The sequence below is a fragment of the Ovis canadensis genome, chromosome 7 (genome assembly GCF_042477335.2).
Source record: "Ovis canadensis isolate MfBH-ARS-UI-01 breed Bighorn chromosome 7, ARS-UI_OviCan_v2, whole genome shotgun sequence".
NCBI classification, from domain to species: Eukaryota; Metazoa; Chordata; class Mammalia; order Artiodactyla; family Bovidae; genus Ovis; species Ovis canadensis.
The window spans coordinates 91,181,564-91,197,375 of NC_091251.1; the positions used below are offsets into that span (position 1 = coordinate 91,181,564).

At 42.1% G+C, this 15,812-nt stretch overlaps 1 non-coding gene across 1 annotated transcript; it reads left to right on the forward strand.

Annotated features, from left to right (window-relative positions):
* Positions 1 to 11,409: 11,409 nt before the first annotated feature.
* TRNAG-UCC (transfer RNA glycine (anticodon UCC)) lies at positions 11,410 to 11,482 on the forward strand. The gene has a single exon. It is a non-coding gene; the product is annotated as a tRNA-Gly (tRNA).
* The last annotated feature ends 4,330 nt before the right edge of the window (positions 11,483 to 15,812 follow it).

Genomic DNA, 15,812 nt, shown 5'->3' on the forward strand with positions numbered 1-15,812 from the left:
GAGTGTCAGCCTGCTCATGGGCTTTCCGTACACAAGATACCAGCTGTTTCCTGGCTGAGGGGTTTGGCATGGGAACTGGCAAAAAAAAAAAAAATCCACTTAGCTAAGACTGCAGGGTTGACCCATATGATAACAGCCACGGTGAAATCTTGGCATTTTTATGCAGGTTCTCATGTGCCGGGAATGGCTGGGGTGGAGTACGAGGGATACTGTACTGCCGGAGCTTTAACCCTGGCCCTAGGTCCTGGTCTGGTGCTGAATATTCCAATGGTGTGGCCTTAAGCAATTTATCTAACCTTTCTGAGTTTCCACAAAATATCCACTGCACAAGGTTGCCAAGGAGATGAGCATATTGAAAATTTAGGAGCTCAGCCCCCTGCCTCAAGGTCCTGTGCTAAATCCAGACCTGTAAATATAGCAGCAGAGGACTGCCCCCGCTTGCTGGCTCCTGTGGTTCCCAGAAGTACCACCAGTCCCTGGTGATGGTTACCAGGATGCCGGCTGTATCCAGGTACTCCCTTGGCTGAGAAGAGACTCCCCGCCCCACCCCCACCCCACTCTGCCTCCTCTGAGAGCCTGTGGATAATAAGCAGGAAGCAGTTGGAGGCGCTGGTGGCCCACATGCCTTTTCTCTGCCCTGCCTGTTTCCTGGAGATCGGGGCTCGTTGTTGGGCGGCAGGGAAAAGTGGTCACCTCCCACTATGACTCATCACTGTGTAGCGGGTCTAGTCTGCCTCCAGCCCCCTCCCACCCCAACACTCACACACACTATACAGTCAGGAACACGTACACTTACATTCAGACAAACGCTCACATATTCATATACACTCACACATACACACACACCCCTACACCCATCTTCCATGCACCCACACGTATACACACACTCATACATATTCATGTTATACTCACCCACCCACAGACACCTTCAGATGCACACACATCTGCATGTTATGCTCACACGCGTATTCACAAGAAGGTGAAAGAAGTGCAGTACATGAAATAGGTTGTTTGCACATTTAAAAAAAAGTATGTTAGGGATTTGTTTTAATATGTAATAGAAAAACAACAAACCCGTCAAGCTAGGGATTTCACAGCACAGATTGTTTAGGACAAAGCTAAAGAAGATAGGAAAAGATTTAAGTAAAAGGGAGTGAGTTGCTTTAAAGGGAAATGCTGACTAAATCATGGCAAAAGCCTTGGAAACATGGTGGAGATGGGGGTAGAGGGTAAGGGCTCTGCGCAAAGTATGTGGGGAGCAGGGGCGTGCCAGCCATGGAGGGAGACTCAGGGACCCTCTAGACGGAGAGAGAAATTTATCAGTTTTTTTCTTTCATGGCTGTACCATGGGCCAGGACCTAGGGCCAGGGTTAAAACTCCGGCAGTACAGTATCCCCTATATTCCACCCCAGCCATTCCCGGCACATTTTCTTTCTTTCTGTACCCTATCTAAAAAAATCTGCCTGCTCCAAGCTTGTGAAGATAGTCTCCTATGTTTTCCTCCAGAAACTGTAAGTTTTAGCTTCTTATGTTTAGATTTGTGATACATTTTGAACTAATTTTTGTGTGTGGTACAAGATAGGGAGATTCAATAGCCATGAATTTGAACAAACTCCAGGAGATAGTGGAGCACACAGGAGCCTGGCATGCTGCAGTCCATGGGGTCACAAAGAGTCCACAACTTGGCAACTGAACAACAACAACAAAATTGTTATTCTAGCACAGTCTGCTGATATACCCATTGAATTGCCTCAGTGTCTTTTCCAGAGTCAGTTGACTGTGTTTCGTCTGGATCTGTTTCTGGACTCCCCTGTTCCACCCATGTATTTGTTTATCCTTTGCCAGTACCACACTGTCTTGATGATCATAGTTTTATCAAAAGTCGTCAAATCAGCAGTGTAAGTTCTACAATTTTTTTCTTCTTTTGCAGGATTATTTTGTTTTTTACAGGCCCTTTATATCCCTATACAGACTTTAGAATTAGCTTGTCCTGATGGGATTTTGATTAGAATTGCATTGGATTAGAGAACACTGACCTCTTTACAGTATTGATTCTTTCAATCCATGAGCATGGCATATCACTCTATTTAGTTCTTTACTTTCTGTCAGCAATGTGCTGTTGTTCCTAGCGTACAGGTCTTACACATCTTTCATTTTTATGTCTATCTGTCTCCCTCCCTCCCTCTCTCTCTCTGTATATATATATATATATATATATATATATATATATATATACTCTGTATATATATATATACTCTGTATATATATATATATATATATACACTCTGTGTATATATATATATATATATATACTTATTTTTTAGGTTGCATGCATTTTTCACATGACCTCAATGTCCTGGTATTATGGATCTCATTGGTTTCTTAGGTGTTACTCTCCATCCTCTATTTTAAGATCTGTCTATGTTGCTGTATGTACATTTCATCACTATCTGCAACTATTGCATTACAGGTCTGATTGATATTCTCTGTTTACCCCTTCACCTTCCTCCTTCCTGTTCTGTGCACCCTTAACTCTCCAAATTTCCATTGGATTGGCCAACAGGGGGCACTATCAAGAGATCCGGGGGCAGGAAGAGGTAGGGTATTTGCTGCCTGACTCCTTTCTTGCAAGTCCAGTTTGCCACTAGCTGCAATCCTCCACGTAAGCCAGAGTTTTTGTCAGGTGGCCCTCCCTTAAGGCTCCACTTCTGGTTGATTCAGGTTGTTCTTTCCACTTGTTCCTCTTGCTAGAGACTGGGGCTTTCCCATTCATTCCTTACTGGGTTCCCTGAACCATGCCCATACCTTGCCTGAAGACCATCTTGGGTAATCCCTTTTGAAGCCTGCATCTGCTTCCTGTAGGGACCCAGTTGATGCAATCATCTATGGTGTAAACCACACTTTGCCTACTCCATTGAAGCAGACCTTCAGTGCCAATGCTCCCAGCTCTCCATTATCGTTAAACATTACTATGTTGAACTGCTTCACACAGTGTTACACAAACTTATGCAGCAGTTTGAGAATTTATATAGGCTACTTGCCCAGGAGCAGGTCCTAGGTAGGTCTGTACCTCATTTAACTAGACACCGTGTGGTTATGCTTCAGAATAGTAGCATCAGCTGATAGGCTCACCTGAAGTTCATAGGAGTTCCTGGCTACTCATATTGGATATGATGCTGGGCATCACTCAGCTTTCTAGTTTTGCCAGTTCATTAGGTGTAAAGGGAAATCTCATTATTGTTTTAGCTTGCATTTTTCTGAGTACTCATGAGAGTAAACATCTTTTCAAGTGCTTTCTAGTTTGGGGATTTTCTCTTTCTCTATTTGTACGCTTATCATTTTCCTCAGGGATTTAAAATTTAAAGCACCATGCAGGCAGCAGTGGGTAGGCTGGACCCTGGGCAAGTCTGTTTGCGATCTTTACACATGGCAAAGGTTTCCTCTGCCTTTCCTTTACCCCTTACTCTCCAGTGGTTCCCCTCTTTGCTGTGTAACTCTCTCCTCTGACCCTCAGCATCAACCTTAGCAGGACAGGTTCAGTCACTAGCAAAAAGTCATTCCATCTCAGACACTCAGCATTTTTCATCTATAAAATGGAAACTGGCGTAATCACTGTGAGTAGCTTTATTCATTTAAGTGAACTGAACACTAGACAGGGTTAGACATAAACACCCTTGAAAAGCTCACAGGTAAGTAGCTCAGGAGGTAAAGAATCTGCCTGCAATGCAGGAGACCTAGATTCGATCCCTGGGTTGGGAAGATCCCCTGGAGAAGGAAATGGCAACCCACTCCAGTACTCTTGCCTGGAAAATCCCATGGATGGAGGAGCCTGGCAGGCTACAATCCATAAGGTTGCAAGAGCTGGACACGAGTTAGTGACTAAAGACAGAGAGAAGTATAGTCCAGTGAGGCTCATACTACGAAGGCAGCCTTGGCTAGAGGTGGTGGGTACAGAGAAGTCATTGTGGGATAAAACATGTGAAGTCATTTTGAATAATAAATAGAATTGCTAGCATTTAAGCACTTAGAGTGTGTCAGGCGCCATAGCAACTGCTTTACATACATTGTTTTATCTAATCCTAACAACAATTCTTTAGCAGTGATTCTAAAAGTGTATTTTGCTGGCCTCTGGGGGGTCCCAAGACTCTTTCAAGGGATCCTATAAGGTTTAGAGTATTTTCATTATAATACTAAGATATTATTTGCTTTTTTTTTTTTTTTTTTTTTACTGTGCGCTTACGGCACAAAAGCTATGGTGAACAAGACTGTTGATGCCTTAGCATAAATCAAGGCAGTGGCACCAAACTGTACTAATGGTCATTGTTTTCTTCACCACCACACAGCTGTGGAGAAGAGATTTCAGTTTCACTAAAGAATGTCCTTGATGAAACAGTAAACAGTATTAGTCTTATTAAATCTCCCCTAGTACATGTCTTTTTACTCTTCTGTGTGACAAAACGGGAAACAGAAAGTACCTCTACTGCCTTCCAAGTACAACCATTGTCTCAGGAAAAGTACTCATATGACTGAGTTGTGAGCTATATCACCCACTTTTTACATGGAACATAATTTTTATTCAAAAGAATGCCTGAGAGACAAATCACGGTTATTCATATTTGAACGTTTGGCACACGTTTTGTTGAAAATAGACAAAAAAAAAATAGACAAAAATGAGCCTGCTACTTCAAGGAAAACAACAGTATAGAAGAATTTTGTAAAACTTGTATCTACCACTATGATCGCAACAGCGTCTCATGAAGACTTCTCTGATGAAATCAGGGATGTTGTTAGCCATGTGGTTTTTCTAGGTTGATAAAAAAATGTGTCAGCTTTTGGAAGATTTGGATATTCGATAAAAAGTACTCTCTAAATGACTAATGCACAAAATTATAAAATCATGCATAGGGAAAAAAAGATTCACTTAAAGTATAAGATAGACCCATGGATTTTAATATGACAGACTATGAAAAGATTATTGGATAGTTTTTCTCAGTAATTTTTTTTTGTTTTGGAAAGTTCAAGTAACTTTGAAAAATTGAAAATAATGTTCACATATAATGGACTGGATTGTTTTTTAAATTGGATTTATTTTTTTGCTGCACTGCGTCTCTGTTCCTGTGAGCAGGCTTTCTCTAGTGGTGGCGAGCGGGCGCCCCATTGTTGGCGGCTTCTCCTGCTGCAGAGCACGGGCCCTAGGGCACATGGGCTCGGTAGTTCTGGCACACGGGTTTAGCTGTCTCTTGGCATGTGGACTCTTCCTGGACCAGGGATCGAACTCATGTTCACTGCACTGGCAGGTGGATTCTTTATCCCTGGACCACCAGGGAAGTCCTGGATTGGATTGTAAAATGTTTATTTTATTTTATTATTTTTTATTGAGGTATGGTTGATTTATAATATTATATCAGTTTCAGGTGTACAACATGGCTATCGCTATTTTTAAATGAATAAAGATGTTTTCATTTCTCAGTTTTAATGTTTAATATGATAAATCTATGAGTAAATAAATATATTTATAAATTATAAATAATGTGGTAAATATATGGCTATCTAAATATACAGCTATAAACCAAACAAATACAAGCTCTTTGTGGTCTTTCATACTCTGTGTTCATACTGTTGTTTTCCTGGAAGTCACAGGTCCTAAGGCCAAAACCGCTGCCTTCGAGGTAAAATTATTAACCAAATCTATGTCTGAGGAAACTGAGATTTAGAGATTAAACCACTTGCCTGGGTCACATCATCCCTGGGTAGTGACGTCAAAACCCAAGTTCTGTTCATTGCACTGTGGTTGTTTAAAGGCATGACATGCTCTAGCCATTCTGAAGCTCTGAGCTATGCCCCTGGCTTACATTACCTGTCTTCTGTTTGTACAGGCGGAGAGTACGCTAATGAAGCATTTCTGCGCAGGTTATTTAATTTAATCTCTGTGAAGACTTTGAGTGGGAGGCTGGGCAAGTGTCACTGTTCCATTGTACAGAAGAGGAAATTGAGGCTCCCAAGATTAAGTAAGAAATTGATCATTGTGGGCACTGATGACTTGTGAGAGAGGGGTAGGAGAATGATTATTTTTACTTTATATTCTTTTATGCCTTTTGAATATTATACATATGCATGGATTAACTATTCAAATAATCCCATTAAATGGCTTTTGTAAATGAGGTCAAGCAACTTTATGAAGGTCCCAGAACTAGTAAGTGATGGCACACTGGGATTCCAGCTCTAGTCACTGGGCTCCAGAATTATGTCTTAACCATAATGCTTTCTGCCCTCCTAGAATATGCTGTCTTCTGACTTTAAACACTGTGAAGCATGGACATGAACGCAAAATATTTGTATCATTATTAATAATAGCACTAGACAGAGGGCCTTTTGAGAGGCTGAGACTTGGAACTGTCAGGAGCTGCTTTTGTCTAATGAAGTGAGTTAGGCCAGTTAAAGGGGGCAGGGGTACCATCCTTGGACACTAGGGAAGGACAGCTCCTCTCCAACCCAGTGCTGATGAAGCAGAGAAAGCTGATCCAGTGAGAGAGCAGGTGAGAGACGATGGACCCCTGAGATCTATGAAGGCGGGTCACCCACTGATTTGCTGGTTCCTGAATCCAGATTTCCTTCCATCCTATTAACTACCACCTACAACCAATTAGGGCTTCCCTGGTGGCTCAGGTGGTAAAGAATCTGCCTGCAAAGTGGGAGACCCGGGTTCGACCCCTGGGTTGGGAAGATCTCCTGGAGAAGGGAGAGGTTACCCATTCCAGTATTCTTGCCTGGGAAATCCCGTGGACAGAGGAGCCTGGCATGGGGTCACAAAAACAACTGAGCAACTAACACACACACACACACACACACACACATGCACACACAACTAGGTGATGGGTTTCTGCTCCTGGAAACTAACCCAGTCCTCCAGTCCTGACAGAGTCCATGCATTAGGCATCTACTGGCCATGTACTTTGCTTTCACACTTGATCTGCTTCTCTGGCCAGGATTATTATTACAGCCCCCCAGCTGGTCTTCCTATTTCAGGCCTTGCCCTCTGCTTACTGTCTACACAGTAGCACACACAGGATGATTCTGCTAAAATGTTAGTTAGATCATTTCATTCCTTTGAATAAAATGCCCTAGTGGCTCTATCTCAGAGCAAAAGCCAAAGTCCTTTCTACAGCCTGTAAGACCCTAAACATTCCAGGTCTTGACTCCTCTGACCTCATCTCCCATCACTCTTCCCTCACTTAACCACAGTCACATGGGCCAGAGAGAGTCCAGAAATAAAGTCATATATCTATGGTCCATTGGTTTTCTATAAGATTCTTAAGCCATTCAGTGAAAAAGTCGTCTTTACAAAAAATGGTGCTGAGAGAACTGGACATCCGCATGTAAAAGAATGAAGTTGGACCCCAACCTCACACTTTATTTAAAAATTAACTCAAAAATGGTCAAAGATCTAAATATAAAACTATAAAAATCTTGGATGTGAATGCTTATGACTTTGAATTATGTAGTAGTTTCTTAATTATGACTCCAAAAGGCCACAAGCAACCAAAAAGGGGGAAAAAAATTAGACTATTATGCATTAAAAAAACCATCAAAAATAAAATGAAAAAAAAAGTGAAATGAAAAGCCACAGAATAGGATAGTGTACTTACAAATCATGTATCTAATAACAGTCTAGTATTCAGAATACAGAAAGAACTCTTAAACTCAACAATAAAAAGACAAACCACCCAATTTAAACATAGGCAAAAGATTTGAATAGACATTTCTCCAAAAAGGATATAAAAATGGGCCGATGTCAGTAATCATTAGGGAAATGAAATTCAAAACCAAAATGAGATACCACTTCACACCTACTAAAATGACTATAATACTTTTGTTTTAAAGAAAGAGAGTGGAAAATAATGAGTGTTGGCAAGGATATGCAAAATTCAGAAGCCTCATACATTGCTGGTAGAAATGAAAAATGGTGTGTATGGCCACTTTGGAAAACAGTCCCTGAAGTTCCTCAAGAAGTTAAAACATAGAGTTACTATATGACCTAGCAATTCCACAAGAGAATTGAAACATATGTTCACACAAAAACTTATACATGAATGTTCATAGTGGCATTATTTGTAATAGCCAAAAAAAATGAAAATACCCCAAGTTTCCATTAACTGATGACTGGATAAACAAACTGTGGTATGTCCATACAATGGAGTATAACTCAGTAATAAAAGGGAATGAAATCCTTGGATCTTGAAAATATTTATGCTAACTGAAAGAAACCAGACATAAAGGCCACACAGTGTACTATTTAATTTATATGAATGTTCAGAATAGGCTAATCCATGCAAACAAAAAGTAGATTACTGGTTAATAGGGGATGGGGAAAGAGGGAATTGAGAGGTGCTGGGTTTCTTTTTGATATGATGGAAACATTCTGGAGTTCAGAAGTGGAAATGGTTGCACAATGCTGTCAGTATAGTAAATAACCAATGAATTATACACTTTAAAATGGTTTCAATGGTGAATTTTATGTTATGTGGAATTTATCTCAATATAAGAAAACAAGTAAATTGATTAAAAAAAAAATCTTTCCATAAAGAAAATTCCAGGTCCAGATAGTTTCAGTAGTAAATCCTACCTAATATTTAACGAAGAAAATATATCAATTCTACACAGAAAATGAAAATGAAAATAAATAAAAAAGGAACACTTCCCAACTCATATTTTGAGTCAAGCACTACTCTGATACCAAATTAGAAAAAAATTTGATTATAAGATTGGAAGAAAAGAAATAAATCTCTAATGAACATAGACCCTTAACAAAATTTTAGCAAATCAAATCTAGCAACAGATAGAAAGGGAAATGAGGTATGACCAAATCAGGTTTATCCCAGGAATGGAAGGTTTGTTTACCATTTGAAAATTAATCAGTGTAATTCACCATACCAGCACAATTAAAAAAAAAAAATACCGAACAACTATATGATCATCTCAATAGAGTTGCAAAGATTTTTGACGAAATTCAAAAGCCTGTTAGTAAACAGGAAATAGACAGAACTTTCATAACTTAATAAAGGACATCTATGAATAATCTTCAACTAACATAATATTTAATGGTGAAAGACAGAATGCTTTCCCTCAAAGACTGGGTAAAGGGCAAAAATGACCACCTTAGCCCTTGTTTTCAACATTGTACTGAAGGCCCTAGATAGTGCAATAAGGGAAGTAAAACAAATAAAAGACATATAGATTGAAAAGGCAACTATCTTTATTCAAAGACAACATGATTGTCTACTTTGGAAGTCCTAAGGTGGCTACAAAAAGCTAACAGGGTCACATGATACAAAGTCAATGTACAAAAATCAAATGTATTTCTGTATATTAGCAATAAATAGTTAGAAACAAAAATATAAAATGCCACTCACAATAACACAAAAACTTAGTATCTCAGGGATATATTTAACAAAATATATGAGGAACTCTATATAGGAAACTATAAAATATTCCTATGAAAATTTTCAGTGAGGAAAGTGAAGTTGCTCAGTCATGTCCGACTCTTTGTGACCCCATGGACTGTAGACTACCAGGCTTCTCTGTCCATGGAATTTTCCAGGCAAGAATACTGGAGTGGGTTGCCATTTCCTTCTCTAGGAGATCTTCCTGACCCAGGGGTTGAACCCAGGTCTCCTGCATTGTCGGCAGAGGCTTTACCGTCTGAGCCACCAGGGAAGTCTGACCCGACTAAATGAATGTTAAATGGACAGATACACCATGTTTATGGATTGAAAGCCTCAATATTGTTAAGATACCAGTTCTCCTCAAATGAAGCTATATTTGAAAAGCAAATTGTTCTACGAAATCCCAATAAGATGCCAGTGGGCTTTTTTCTATTTTTTTCAAAGAAATTGAAAAAAAGCTGACTACATCTATATATAAAATAGGTAAATAATAAGGTCCTATTGTATAGCACAGGGACCTATATTCAATATCCTGTAATAAATCATGATGAAAAAGAATATAGACAAATAATGAATCATTTTGCTGTATACCAGAAACATCCACAACATTGTAAATCAACTTTACATCAATTAAAAATTTAAGAATTGGGAGGGGACATGGGTAAACCTATGGCTGGTTCATGTTGATGTTTAGTAGAAACCAACGCAATACTGTACAGGAATTATCCTTCAATTAAAAGTTTTAAAAAATTAAATAAAAAGAAAATGTATGTGGGAATAGAAAATACCTAGAATAACCAAAACAATTTTATAAAAATTGAAGAGCACGGAGGGACTTCCCTGGCAGTCCAGTGGTTAAGACTCTGTGCTTCTACTGCCAAGGGGCACAGGTTCAATCCCCAGTCTGGGAAATAAGATCTCATATGTTGCATTAGTGCAGCCAAAAAAAAAAAAAGAAGAACAAAGAATTCCCCGATGGTCCAGTGGTTAGGAGTCTGTGATTTTACTGTTGAGAGTGTGGGTTTAATTCCCGGTCAGAAAACTAAGATCCTATAAGCGGTGCAGTGAGCCCAACACGTAAGAGCAAAGTGCAGCTAAAGAAAAGAATAAAGTTAGAAGACTGACTTTATCTGATCTCAAGACTTATTACAAAGCTACATAATCAAGACAATGTGGTATTGCTATAGATTATAGATCAATGGAACATTATAGAGCCAGAAATAGGCCAATACGTATATAAACAGTCAGATGTTTTACAGAAGTGCCAAGGTTATTTTATGTAGAAACAGCGTTTTCAACAAATGGTGCTGGAACAACCTGATATCCAACTAACTTCAATGCTTCCCTCGCGCCTTCTTATACAAAAGTTAATTCCAAAATTAATACTAGAAATACAATTTATTTTTGTATATTGACTTTATATAATGTGACCTTGCTGTATTCACTTGTTAGTTTTGGCTAAGGAGATGGACAGTCAGGATGGGGGAAAAGTGGGGTGGCGGGGTTATGTGTGAGGCTGGCTAATTTAGAACAGGTGGTCAGGGAAGACCTCCTGGGAGAGCTGACACCTGAATAGATTTGAAAGAGGCAGGGAAACCAGACATGGAGTTCTTTGGGAGGGGGAGTTGGTGTCTCCCAGGCTGCCAGAATTTATACTCACAACAAAGCTGGCAGTAGAATCAGGGGCTGAGCCCAGGTCTGCCCCTTGGAAAAAGTCTGAGAGAAGAGGCTTCTCTGGGGTAGGGGCAATGCAGCCAGTAACACACAGACTACTCGGGTAGCAGGCTGACTGCCTGGGGAGGGGAGTGCCTACCGTCTGGGTGGCGCGGCATATGGAAAGCTATTTGTTGGCTCCCTAGGGTGGCAGGACACCAGCACTCTAGCTGGGGGGCCAGTAGCTTCCCCGTGTCTCCTCGGACAGAGCATATGTCACAGTGTGATGCTTTATATATTCATTCACAGGAGTTCCTTGGTGGTCCAGTGGTTAGGACTCTGTGTTTCCACTGCAGGGGCCCCGGGTTCAATCCCTGGTTGGGGAACTAAGATCCCACAAGACACATGGCACAGCCAAAAAAAAAAAAAAAAGAAAATAGATATTCATTTACTTATCTGTCATTAGTGTCATGAAAACATGAGCTCCACGGGGACAGAGACCCGCAAAGAACAAGCAGGTGATTCACACAATTTCTGTGTGATGAGGGACTTCCCTGGTGGTTCAGTGGTTAAGACTCTGCACTTTCAATGCATGGGACATGGGTTTGATCCCTGATCTTGGAAGTAAAATCTCACATGCTGTGTGATGTGGCCAAAGGCAAAATAAAACAGGTCCATGTGATGAGCAATCTGGCAAGCTCTCCATCCCCCTCTTAAGAGAGGAAGTCAAAGTGGAAGGCCAGATGGCCTGGCCCAGGGGTAGTTCAGGCTCTGGGAAAATACTTGAGCTGAGGGTGATTCATAATTCCCATCCCACACAGTGAAACCAGAGACTAGGTTGCTTATCCTTTACTTCATTCAGTGCTCACAGATGCCCTCTAAGGTAGATTATGCTCTCACCATTCCCAGATGAAGAATCCCTGCCTCAGTGTTGAGATGCCTTTACAAGTTTACATAGCTGATAGATGGCAAAGCTGCTTCTCTCCAGGACCCAGAGTCTGTCTTTCCACCCTGAGCTGTAGAATGGGGTTTGAAGTCACAGGTGGTTGTTATGGTGATGGGGTGGGATGGCAAAGGTGAGCTCCAATAGGTGTTCTGACTGACTGCTGGCATCTGTTAGACACCAGAAGCCCTTGGGCAGGAGAGGAGACTTGGGTCAGATCCTGCTCCACTCGGACAGCCGTCTTGCCCTAGAAACACTGAGCATCATACGACTCTCTGATCTGGTCAAAGGTCCCAGGGCCAAGAGTAAATCCATTCAAATGGAGGGAGAATCCTGTGACAAAGGGGGTCATTATCCACGGGCCTAGCTTGCAGCACCTGTGAATTCACAGGGGAACAGCACACCTAGGGAGTCATCAGGTATAAAGCCCCCGGTACTGTGTCTAACACACAGTAGGTGCTCAATCTTGGGTTGCTATTATTATGATAAAGACAATATCCTTATGCAGAAATTAGTAACAAATCGGAAAGCTGAATTTCCTTCTGGGCTGAGAGTTGGAAAGCTCCCCAGGGCCAGGGTTGCGGGAACCAGATGAAATTTGTTCCTAATGAGGGTTCTGTGGAAGCTCAGCAAGTAGTTCTATCAAATTAACAGGCCCAGCAGACACAAGGGAGCAGATTTCTTCCTGAGCCTGGGCCCTGCCATCCCTCAGCCCTTGGAAATCAGATTATCGGGTGGGCAGGGCCAGTGAGGAAACTGAACTAAATACAATTACCAGCCCTGGCTTGTCCATCTGAGCCTGGAACAGGGCAGGGAGGAGGGGAAGGCAGAGGGGAGTCAGAGCCTCACTCAGGAAGTTACAAATCCAAGGAAGTGGACAGGACAGGCCCATCCGTGCTGCAGGGCCTTGTTTCCATGAGCCCATCCTGGGATTGTCTCATCTCCATGCTGTGCTCACAAAACACCAGTAACAAGGGCCTCCTTCCTTGGAGATAAGTGCAATAATTCCTTTTATAGCTATGATCCCATCCAGCCTCGGCTTGTATCTCCCTAGTGATGGGGTGTTTGTTACCCATCAAGGTCTTCTGTTCCATTATTGATTCAAAAGCAGCCAACTGTAGGCAAAAGCCACTGATATCTGGCCTTAGATCTGGCCACAGAGTAGATGTAGAACAGTGGGTGGGCTTGGCCACATTTCCTCACCTGTGAGATTTGTGGCCTTGTGGGAGGCACTGGGCGGATGTTCTCCGTGTCCTTCCACTCTCTCCCATTGTGAGTTGTGACTTTCCGCGTGGACTCTGGCTCATCGAAGGACATCAGCCCATCACGGTCTCAGGAGTCGGACCTGGGTGTTGCCTTGGCTGTGGTGGTCCAGGCAGAGCCACCCCTTCAGACTTTCCTGCCACGACTGCAGGAAACTGCTCTTGCCAGATGAGAACAAGACAGCCTTTGCCGTGAGTGCTGATGATGAGGGCTACCCTGCATGGAGGAAGCCGGCCTGACACAAAGCAGACACACACGGAGGCAGAGCCGAGAGAGCTGCGGGGTAAAGGATAGGGCCTGAGAAATGCCCACTGTGTCCCAGAACTTTTCGGTTATGGGGGAGCCGATAAATTACCATCATTGTTCCATGCAGTTGGTTTAAGCTGCCTTTTCTGCCATGACCAGCCTCTTAATGGGCAGAGAAGCCTTAAACGTATGGAGACTTTTCCTATAAACTGGCTATACCTCAGGAAAATAATAAATTTTATTTAAAAAGTGAAAAAAAAAAAGTGTCTTCCTAATAGGAAACTGGCTTCTCGGAGTTTCGATTCGATGGCTGTGGTTACGGCACTGGCCATTCACACTCTGTTTCCACAGGAAGCGAGACCAGGGACCTGCTGACAGTCTCTCATCTCCCACCCAGGTCAGCAGTAAGCTAGGAGGGGTAGGGGTTGTTCTCAGCTCATCCAGAGAAAATGAAGCAGAGGAAGAGGAGGAGGAACAGGAGAGGGGTCCCAACAGCTCAGCTCATTACTGAGCCACCGCATTCCCTTTTCGGCTCCTACCGAAGTTGGGTTTAAGTTGGGTTTCTGTTCCTTGTATAGACATCTGACTCCTAAAACCATTCTTTCCATCTCTACTCCTGAGCACCCAATACTGTCTGGCACATAAGAGACTCTCAGTTAAGATTATGACTTTACTTCCCATGATTTGGAGCCTTCTATCGATTTCACCAAATTCAAGAATGTGTTAGTGTATGTGGTTGTCTCTTTGGAGAAGCAGGTTCGATTTTTGGAAGGCAGATTCAGCAAACGTCTCTCAAGTACTATACCAGAGTTTTCACATATATTACTTCATCTTCTATCCAAACTGCTGTAGGTAATTCTATGCCCATTTCCCAGAGAGAGAGAAACTGAGGCTCAGAGAAAGTTAAGCAGCATTTTAAAGTCACCCAGCTAAAACTGACGAAACCAGGAAGAGAAGATATGTCTTCTTAGAATGACGCTGTTGACTAGTGATAAACTTACATCTAGTTAAGAGAACACAAAAGACCTTGCAGGTCCCTTTCAACTTCCATTGTGAGAACCACCCCCCCCTCACCGCCCGCCGCCGCGGCCGCAAGCTGGCTGTGACCCTCTTTGGGCAGCGGCAGATATGGTCTGTCCTGCCCTGGAGTCAGCTTTGAGTCAGTCCCAGGGAGCCTTTGCCAGTGCTGGTTTTTGAATTAGAAATTGTTCATTGTGTTCTTAGTAACCTCAGCTTAGAAGTTGCTAAGTTGTGTCTGACTTTGTGCGACCCCATGGACTGCAGCACGCCAGGTTTCCCTGTCCTTCGCTACCAACGTCCATCGAGCCAGAAGGGCCAGAGGCAAATGTGCACATTTGAGGGAAATGGGCAGCGGGCAGGGTTAAGGTAGGTGAACCCAGTTCCCTGTGAAACCAGAAGCACAAAGAGGAAGAAGTTACTGGCAACCACGTGAGCATGCCCTCCCCCTCTGCCCGCGTTCAAAGTGTACAACAATTGTTTTATATATATATATATATATATATACCCTGAGTTGTACAACCATCACTATAAGTTTAAAACATTTTCATCTCCCAGAAAGAGACCTTATACCCATTAGCAGTCACTTCCCATTTGCCCTCAATCTCCCTTCCCCCAGTGCTAGGTTATTTAATCCACTTACTATTTCTTTAGGTTTGCTAATTCTGGACATTTCATAAAAATGGAATCACACATTTTGTGGTCTTTTGTGCAGGTTTCTTTCACTTAACATAATGTGTTCAAAGGTCATCCATGTTGTAGCATGAATCAGTGCTCAATGGCCAAATATCACCACATTGTATGGATATACCGACTGATAGAGTCATCAGTTCATGGACATTTGGGTTGTTTCTACTTTTTGGTTATCAGGGATCATTCTGCTACGAACATTCACGTACAAGTTTTTCTGTGGTCCTGGTTTAGTTATATATTCATCTCTGTTTCCCATTCCCAGGTTCCTTCCCACACAGGTAACCGTTTCAGTTTACGTAATGTTTTTTAGTTAATGTGTTTCTGATAAATGATTCCTCTTGGGCGTGTGCACTTTTAATCTGCTCACATGGTGGTATTATATTGTAATTCGTTTTCTGTACTTTTCTTTACTCAGCTCTGTGGTTTGGGGATCCATCCCTGTTGCCATGAGCATCATCTGGCCCATTGTGCTATCTGCTGTGGGTCCTTAGACTGGACCCCCACTTCCACTTCATTGTCCACTTTGCTGGCACCACACCCAAACCCACAGCGGA